The sequence below is a fragment of the Lissotriton vulgaris genome, chromosome 1_1, assembly GCF_964263255.1.
Source record: "Lissotriton vulgaris chromosome 1_1, aLisVul1.2, whole genome shotgun sequence".
Lineage (NCBI taxonomy): Eukaryota > Metazoa > Chordata > Amphibia > Caudata > Salamandridae > Lissotriton > Lissotriton vulgaris.
The window spans coordinates 1,144,298,543-1,144,308,658 of NC_141685.1; positions in this window are offsets into that span (position 1 = coordinate 1,144,298,543).

Genomic DNA, 10,116 nt, shown 5'->3' on the forward strand with positions numbered 1-10,116 from the left:
GCTTACCCTACTGTTGCACCCCCTGGAGTTAGAATAGTAATTTTTACCCCTACACTATCCAATACTTACCATATATGCAATGAAATGGTATGCGTTGTAATGGTATGCATTGTAAATGTAGTATGCGTTGTAGTAGAATGCATTGTAAAGGTAGTTTCAAAGATTTCGTTGTAATGGCATGCGTTGTAATGGAATGCGTTGTAATGGATGTTGCTGTGTAAAAAATGCGTTGCAAAGGTATGCGTTGTAAAAGTATGCGTTGTAACGACATACATCTGTACACAACATATTGTAAAAGCTGCATAGTAAGATGTATCATCCAAATGTCTTCTGGTTGAGTGCGCGTGTGCATTTCGTCACAGGTTTTCAGAAGACCATATTCATGTGAATTTGGCCATGAGGATGGATTTTACTTCCTTTTTAGGATTCGCCTGGCGATCCGCTGCGCAGCAGCGTTAGCGCAGGCAAAAACTTTTGTTTACAAGTATGGGGCTTTGTTCCGCCTCTCTGTTCCATTGGCTAGCTCCATAAATGGAGGCTAGCCATTGGAAGAGAGATGCATCACTCATTCCCCAAGCAGATTCGTTGGCGTTCCAGCGATTTTTACTCATCCCGCCCATTTTCATGCGTCATGCGGAGGTGGGCGGTTGTTTTTTTTGTTTTCGTATCGGCATGTTGGTTTCATTACCAGCGTGTGCTTTGCAGGGGTGGGCTGCGCGATTTCACTTTCCAAGAGTTGCTAGCAGGTAAGCGGCATATTTTAATACTTTTTTAAATCCCGTTCCCGCCCCCCCCTCCCGCTGTCCATGAGCCCATTCCCGACCCCCTCCCGCTGTCCGTGTGCCCGTCCCCACCCCCCTCTCGCTGTCTGTGTGCCCGTCCCCCCCTCCCGCTGTCCGTGAGCCCGTCCCCCCTCCCGCTGTCCGTGTGCCCGTCCACCCTTTCGCTGTCCGTGTGCCCGTCCCCCCTCCCGCTGTTTGTGAGCCCATCCCCCTCCTGCTGTCCGTGAGCCCGTCCCCCCTCCCGCTGTCCATGAGGTGTAAGAAAAAGAAGGGGAACATGGATCCATCCGAGTCCGCTGGGTCAGCTGCAGGTCTCTAACTTTACCCTTCGGCTTCCCCCGGGGCTCCGAGGTGCAAGGAAGAGCCACGGAGCATACAGGCAGAAGAGCGCTGTGTCCGTCAGAAGCTCCCGTTGAGTGCGGACGTCTTAGCAGCTTCAGGGGCATTTTGTTTTCAGAGCCCACAAGGCTCTTCCAAAGCGGGGGCATTTCTTTCGAGTCCCCCACGAGGGCCTCCCACGACTGGAGGCATTCGTCTTCAGAGCCACTGAGGCTCGTGGGGGCATATTTGTGCTAGAGCCCATCTCTCACTCGATCTATCTCCCCTATCCTTCTCTCTTTCCATAGATCCTCTCTCTCACACTATACTAAACTGTCTCTTTTTCTCTCTCCCTGTCTCCTTATCTCTCCTCTCTCTACCCATCTCGTCTTTCTTATTTCTTCTCTTTGTGTAGCTTAGTCTGCATTTTTTTAAATAGCTCTCTTCTGTCTTTCACTGTTTCTCCTCGGTTTCTCTCTCGCATGCAGCTGCAACCTTCCGTTAGGTCTCGTGATCTTACTGGTCACCCCCACAGTCCTATATAGGGTGACCACCTCACACCAGGTCATCACGGAAACTACATCCTGTTTTCCGTGTGCCTCTGTTGCCTGCTGCTTGTGCTCCAGTTTTGCGTGTGCCTCTGTTGCCTGCTGCTTGTGCTCCAGTTTTGCGTCTGCCTCTGTTGCCTGCTGCTTGTGCTCCGGTTTTGCATCTGCGTCTGTTGCCTGCTGCTTGTGCTCCGGTTTCGCGTCTGCCTCTGTTGCCTGCTGCTTGTGCTCCGGTTTTTGCGTTTGCCTCTGTTGCCTGCTGCTTGTTTATTAAGCATTTAAATTCGTTCACATTTTACTAACAAGCATTTGCAATGCAATGGTCTCGGCATCATTAAAGGTAGAGCTATTGGCATTGCTCATGACATTTCTTTTTTTTTCTTTAAATCAAAAATAAATGGCCATTGTCATTAACATTGCCAATACACAGCACTCTGCACTCAACAGCACACAATGCTCTGCACACTTGCTCTGCACTCACTGCTCTGCACACTCACTCTGCACACTCACTCTGCACTCACTGCTCTGCACACTCACTCTGCACACTCGCCACTCTGCACACTCGCCACTCTGCACACTCGCCACTCTGCACACTCGCCACTCTGCACACTCGCCACTCTGCACACTCGCCACTCTGCACACTCGCCACTCTGCACTCACCACTCTGCACTCACCACTCTGCACTCACCACTCTGCACTCACCACTCTGCACTCACCACTCTGCACTCACCACTCTGCACTCACCACTCTGCACTCACCACTCACCACTCTGCACTCACCACTCAGCACTCTGCACTCACCACTCTGCACTCACCACTCTGCACTCACCACTCTGCACTCACCACTCTGCACTCACCACTCTGCACTCTGCACTCACCACTCTGCACTCTGCACTCACCACTCACCACTCACCACTCTGCACTCTGCACTCACCACTCACCACTCACCACTCTGCACTCACCACTCTGCACTCTGCACTCACCACTCACCACTCTGCACTCACCACTCTGCACTCACCACTCTGCACTCACCACTCACCACTCTGCACTCACCACTCTGCACTCACCACTCACCACTCTGCACTCACCACTCACCACTCTGCACTCACCACTCTGCACTCACCACTCTGCACTCACCACTCTGCACTCACCACTCTGCACTCACCACTCTGCACTCTGCACTCACCACTCTGCACTCACCACTCTGCACTCTGCACTCACCACTCTGCACTCACCACTCTGCACTCACCACTCACCATCTGTCTGCTCCATCACTGTAATAGAAGTAAAATATGATGCGAGCTCTTCGCCAACTGCTGGTCTGCGGGCAATATGGTCCCCTTCAAAGTCTTGAAGCGCCTGCACATGCGGAGGTGCCTGACAAGCTGCGGATCCAAGTTCAGTGGATGGCAATGCCAGGGTGCCATGCCAAGCTGCCATGTCGTGCAAGCAGATGGGCAGGATAAAGCTGTTTAGTGTAATTATTATTGTTGAAATTAGAGGCACGTGGGAGCAGTTATTTACAGCCATCGCCCAGGCTGGGTGCCAGTGTTCTGCATGCAGTGGGAAGTCCTTTCTGTGTTTATTCGAAATGCAGAAACAGAAGATCAAAGCAACTTTGGGTGAGATAGAAACTAATGGGCAAAGGAGGACTTGAGAACCCTAACACCATATATTTGTTGTGTTTCTTGCTGGCTGGTCTTCTGCATTCCAGTGCTTCAGCTGGCTGTTGTCCTTCCTTACCTGCAGTGGGAGCATGTGTTCTCATTGATCGACAGCTGAGGCATGGTGTCTGTCTGAGTCTCCAAAAGCCCTTGAAAGATTTGTTAATGCATGCCTTCTTGACTGGAGAGGCATAACTATCCCAGTATCGTGCACATGTCTCAAGGGGTACAATGGACGACACAATTACGTTTTCTAAACCAAGAGATAGCACCAGATTCGTTACCAAGCTCGCCGCCCCGGAAGTCAGGCACGGTCGCCTGTGACGGGGGCGGGGCCACGTTCACACCGGAAGAGGAGGCAGGCGGAGTCGTAGCGTCTCGCGGCCCGGGGCTCCTGTGAGCGGTGTAGAGCCCCGGGGCCGCGCCAGCAGGAGGTTGGGCGCCGCGTGCTGAGGTAAGGTAAGTTCTGGAGCGCGATTGCTGCACTTGTGTGTGTGTATGCTCGTGTGTGTGTATGTATGTGCGCGACGGTGACGGCGGGGGAGGGGGGTCTGGAGCGCGATTGGTGCACTTGTGTGTGTGTATGGTCGTGTGTGTGTGTATGTATGTGCGTGACGGCGGGGGAGGGGGAGGGGGGGCCTCGGTGCACTTGTGTGTGTGCGCGCGCGTGAGTATGAGTCAGGGGTGGTGTCTCTGTATGTATGTATGTGCGTGCGTGCATGGGCGCGTGTGTGTGTGTGTATGCGCATGCGTGTGTTGTGCTTGCGCTTCCCAGGAGACAGCGCCTGGCCACAGCGCGCGTTCCAGCTACAAATCGCCTGGAAGGATGCGCGTGACCTGGACTGTCTCCTGGGACTGCCACTCGCTGACATAAGATCTCGGCGGAGACGCGCTTACGCGCGTCTTTTAGCCGAGACCTAAAAATTGGACTGGGTCTCATAATGCACCAATTCGACAATATTTTGTTATTTTCTAAAACTCAAACTCAAACAGATTACATCACCAGCACTATACCAAGGTTAAAATTTCTTAATTACAAATGTTACTCATAATGCCAGCATTTCTATATTTCCTTAGTTCAGGGACGTTTCTTATCAAATTTAGTATATCTCATGGGTAGAAAGTTTCTTTAAGAAGGTCAAGTCCTCTTTATGCATTCTTGAATTAGAATTCTTTGAAACAGAAATTAAATAATCTTGCCTATAATCAGTGAATAAGGGGCAAAACAGTATAAAGTGACTTGTGCTTTGTGTGGAAACTTGATCACAGTGACACAGGGGCAAATCATGTTTCTAGATACTGTGTTGAGGAAAAGCTACCCTATAGTGTATCTTACATAGCCTAAAACCCCGTGCTGTGCTTGCTTCCCTGCCCCCTTGCTGTGCTTGCTTCCCTGCCCCCGGAGTGTGTGTGTGGCTCTGGGTGGGTGTGTGTGGCTCTGGGTGGGTGGGTGTGGCTCTGGGTGGGTGGGTGTGGCTCTGGGTGTGTGTGTGTGGCTCTGGGTGGGTGTGTGTGTGGCTCTGGGTGTGTGTGTGTGTGGCTCTGGATATGTGTGTGTGTGTGGCTCTGGATGTGTGTGTGTGTGGCTCTGGGTGTGTGGCTCTGGGTGTGTGTGTGTGGCTCTGGGTGTGTGTGTGTGTGTCTCTGGGTGTGTGTGTGTGTGTGTGTGTGTGGCTCTGGGTGTGTGTGTGTGTGTGGCTCTGTGTGTATGTGTGTGTGGCTCTGGGTGTGTGTGTGTGTGTGTGTGTGGCTCTGGGTGTGTGTGTGCATGGCTCTGGGTGTGTGTGTGTGGCTGGCTCTGGGTGTGTGTGTGTGTGGCTGGTTCTGGGTGTGTGTAGCTGGCTCTGGGTGTGTTTGTGTGGTAGTAATTGCTGTCTGCTGAACTCGTCCGTAGGGTACAATAGGTCTCACATTTGCTAGAGATGAAGCTAATGGCAATGTAAATGACAATGCCATTTATTTATCTGTTTTCAAAACCAAAACATAAATACAAATTTTGTCATTTACAATGCCAATAGCTCAAAATTTTCCAAAGGCGAAACCATTGCATTGTAAATGTTTGTTTTCTGTTTGCTTCTGAGCGCCCATGGGCCGCACGCTGTCTCTTCCTTGCTCCACCCCTCTGCAGCAGCCTCTCCCGCCTCATGAGTTGCGCATGGGGGGCTGGAGCTGCCGAAAGTAGACTCCAGTGCCCAACCCCATCTCAGATAACGGTTGGAGGTTCAGACCAACACCTCATCCTCTTTCCGGTGGTCCCCTCACCCGGACCTGGTGCTTAACTATGGGGCAGTGTTCCCCTTCACAGGTGTGGGGAGGAGTGAGCAGCTGCTCTGCTCTTTTCCTCCACTTATCAGTCTCTCTTCGCTGCCCCGCTCCCCACAATTAGGGCTCACCTTCTGCCCAATAACTGATCAGGCCTTACTCCTCCTCGCAGCACTGTATGTGGCGGCGGACCAGCATCTTGGCAGCCCACCTCGACACGCACTCAGTTCGGGCCTCTGCAGGCCGTTGGCAGGGGTCACTCCACTGGCTTCCGTACTCGCCACACGGTCTTACTGCTGTTGGGTGCCACTGCCACCACGCCCTTGCGGCCACTCCACATGCAGGGTGGGCTCCCAAGCACCTCCTTCACCTCACAGGCTCCTCACATGCCCCACGGGCAAACAGACTCTTCCTACGCTGATATCAGAGGGTGCCATCAACACGGGCTATTCTCTCCCCCTCTACCACCATCAAGGCGGCGGCACACATGGGTCCAACCAGCTCTTCGCCAATGTAATAATGTGTTGGGCCCTTGGCCCCCATGCAGTAATGACCACGACCAGGGCTTTAAGTGGGCCGGGTCTCACGGTGCTGAGTACCGGCAGTTTTTTTAAAGGGGGCCTCGAAACAGGTCTCTTTAGGCTCTGTTTTGGCTAACCTGGGCACTTCTGTGAGAGTGAACACCGTGAGCTGTATTGTAAAAGTGCATGACCTGTACACCATGCGCAGATTGCACATATGCACGTTGTGGCCTGCTAACACCGTGCCATACTGTGCATACACCGTGCCCTGCAGGTTACATCCACTGCAGTGTTTAATTTGAGCCCGTGATTTCTAGTGCTCAGCACTGGCAATTAATAGTCAGCTCAGACACTTATGACAGTCTGCCACTTGATGACTCTGTTTGACTAATTTAGAGATAAGCACACCAGTTGTTTATTAATTCAATACACATTCAAAAAGACGAATACCTGCCCCCAAGCCTCGCCTAGGCAGAGCTTGTGCTGTCTCTTTGAGACATGCTGTATTCAGGTATGACTTATCCATTTTCTGCCCATGTATTCAATTGGCTCCTGTACTGTCCTTTCTAAGTGGTTGCTATTGATTCATGAATAGGCTTAGTAGTCCCTCCTTAGTTCGGCCTTTTCTCCTGTTGTAACCTCCCATGAGGACTGGCCCTCTTACATGTGTTGTTACACCTGTTTTATTTAGACTCTTTAAACACTATTTTCATAAACGATTTTCTCCCATTGCAGGCACGACATGCTTTACTGCAAGGGCGCCACTTTTCCACTCGCTGCTCCTCATTGCCATCCTGCCCCGCCCCGCCCCTGGCCCTCGCTCGAAACTTTCAGCATTAGCAACATCAGGGGCACCACGCTTAATATTTTAGCTGGCACCCACTTTTATAATTGTTTCTTTGTCAATTACTTTGCACTTTTTTTAACAGTAAGCAACGCAGCATGTAATCATGGCTGACTGGGAAAACTAAGCAAACAAGTTCTGCCACACGGCTCGCCCTACTCTATTTCAACATCCCAGCTTTTATATTGACAACACAGGCACCGCTCTTTAGGTTGCAGTACAGCACTCAATTTCACACTCTGCTGACTGATCCTCATCGCTGTTTCGTAATACCCCCCCCCCCCACCCCACGGCACCGCGATAACCTTTCAGCATTACCAACAATGCACAAGCCACGCTATAGGTTGCAGCATAGCGCCCGCCTTTTCACCCTGCTGACTGCTCTTCATCTCTGTCCTGTCCCCGGGTGCTGCGCTGAACTTTCAGCATTAACAACAACACGGGCTCCACTCTTAATAATTTAGCAGGCGCTCGCTTGACCTGCTGACTTAGCCAATGCTTGCTTTTCTTTCTCCCCGCAGCCTTGTATACTTTGCCCCGTCTGTTTTCTTATCTATACCATCTGTTTCCCTCCACCCAGTTTTTACTCTTTACGTGCTCATTTTACTCTCCCATATCCTCAGTGCACCTTCTGTGTCTGTTCTCTAAACCCCCTCCACCGCTTCAACCGTGTCCCTCGCACTCTCACTCACCTATTTCCCATACCGCTGTCACTGCCTTCTGTTCTGCCCCCACTGCTTTTCTACTACTCCTGTTCTTTCAACGTCCTCTGAGCTCTGCCATTCATTCCTTTCTTAGCTCGTTTCATCTCCTCTTCCCTTCTTTTCTACTTCCCCTGCCCCTCCTATTTTCTTGCCATCACTGTTTGCACTATCTCCTCTGTGCTGCTAGTAATACTCGATACCTGCTGTCCCTGCCCCGTCCCTTTACCTCCCACCTTGACTGCTGTGGTTCATGCTCCCAGTTACATCTGCCCCTGCTACGTCACCACTTCCCCCGTTGCTGCAGGCGATGCACCCGCTCGCCTTTTGCTCTAGGTAAATTATTTTATTTTATTTTAATTTCTTGTATCGCGCTGGACTCAATCCCATGAGGGTATCTCCGCGCTTTGCCGGCCAAAGAGTTATCGTAGTCTTTAAAGTGCATTAGAGGGACTGAAATGCTTCCTGGAAGAGGAGTGTCTTCAGGGCCTTTCTAAAGGATAGGTGGTTGATGTTCATCCTCATTTCTATGGGAAGTTTATTCCAAAGGGCAGAACCAACTGATGAAAATGCTCGGTCTCCCTGCCTAGCTCTTTTTGTTGCAGGGGGTTTCAAGAGTGCTTGGTTACTTGAGCGGAGTGACCGGCTGGGTTGGTACAGTTCAAGAGATTGAGAGAGATATTTAGAACTGTCCCCATATAAGCACTTGTGAACCGTACAGCATATTTTGAAACTGATACGCTGCCGTATAGGGAGCCAGTGTAGCTCTACCAACAGAGGCTTAGAGGGAGTCCTGGCCGGCGCACCCATGACTAGCCTAGCTGCCGTATTCTGGACTACCTGCAAACGACCTACTGCATCAGCGTTTGCTAGCGTCAGCAGGCCGTTGCAGTAGTCCAGGCGGCTAGTAACCAGAGCCTGCACGAGTGTCTTCCTGTAGGTATCAGGAATATATGGAAATACTCGTCTTAGGAGGCCAATGGTGTAAAAGCATAGTCCTGCAATGTGATTGGTGTGCTCCTTAAGGGTCAGTTTTTGGTCAATCTTAACCCCTAGATTTTTAACATGAGGGTTAGATGTAGGAACTGGGCCCAGGTCCAGCGGCCACCATTCAGGAGACCAGAGGAGGCTCGCCCTGCCAAAAAGCATAACCTCGGTTTTTGCAACGTTACATTGGAGGCGATTTGCGGCCATCCAATGTGACACTGCCCTCATACCCTCAGCAACATTTTCCTTGACTGTAGGGCCAAGGGAGCTGAAAGGGTAGAGGAGCTGGGTGTCGTCAGTGTAGGAAACCGGTATGAACCCATACTTCCGCACGATCTCAGCAATGGCCCAGGGCACCCAGTTGTGCCCCCTCCTCCTTTGCTACAGGTAATATCTCCCAACTCTTTGCTCCATTTGCCCCTCCCCATTGCTGTCTGCTCTCTGATGCTAGGATGCATGCAATTTAGTCTCACCAGTGATGGGTGCATTAATGCTCAGAATATGTAAATCAGTGGCCTGGAAATCTTGCGGTTTCTGTCCGGTTGTCTAGTGTGAGGTCACATGGAGTGCTAATGCTGCTCCTTGCCTTCTGTGTCATTCGCTATTCTTCCCTTCATCCTGAACCCCAGCCTGGGCTCCTTTCTTCCACCCCTGACAACTTTCATTCCCACTCTGCAGATCCCACCCATTCCTTAACACCCACTCAGCCTTTTTACCTCATAACCTGTTGCCAGACCTCTTCACGTGCCACACACCTTTTCAATCTCTACTACTCATATTCCTGTACCTCCTTTATATTACCCAGTTACTTTTTATCTTCTTTGCAGCCTTGGCCTTTCCTCCACCCTTACATCCTCTACTTACTTCCCTTGCCTACATCATTTGGTCGTCCTACTGAATTCTCTCTTGCCTCTCACTGTCTGTGGTTACATTCCTCTGGCTCTTTTATTTCCTATATTTCTACTCTCTGCCCCACAGTCTAAAGTCATTCTGCTGGTCCAGGCTCTGTGGTGTTCTCCCACATAGCACAAAAGGCAGGAGGCGTTCTCCTTAGTGGGCACAGAGTCCGCCCAAGGGTGCAGAAGACCCAAGGTTTAAAACCTCTCCCCTGCAACGCCATTCATGGTCTGTGTTCAGTGACTTTGCTTTGCCCTCCATGTTTCCTACATTGATGCCCAGTGTGATCTTGGTTCTAAGCCCCACACAACTAATGCTCTATATGATCACAGTTGCCTAGTGTTCCCATGTCAAGGTATGTGATTTCAAAGTACACTAAACTTTAGCCAGAATTATTTTACATTCTGCAAGATGTTGCATCACTCTTCCTAATAGCATGGTTTTCAAATTCCTAGCATGCAGGTTACTGTTGGATTGAAAATCAGGACTCAATAATAGTGTGAATTATTACATGGAGCTATTTGATACCTATGCCAACATTTGAACTTGAAGGCCCTTCTATCACCCCAATGCCAGTGTAATGTAGGTAGAGG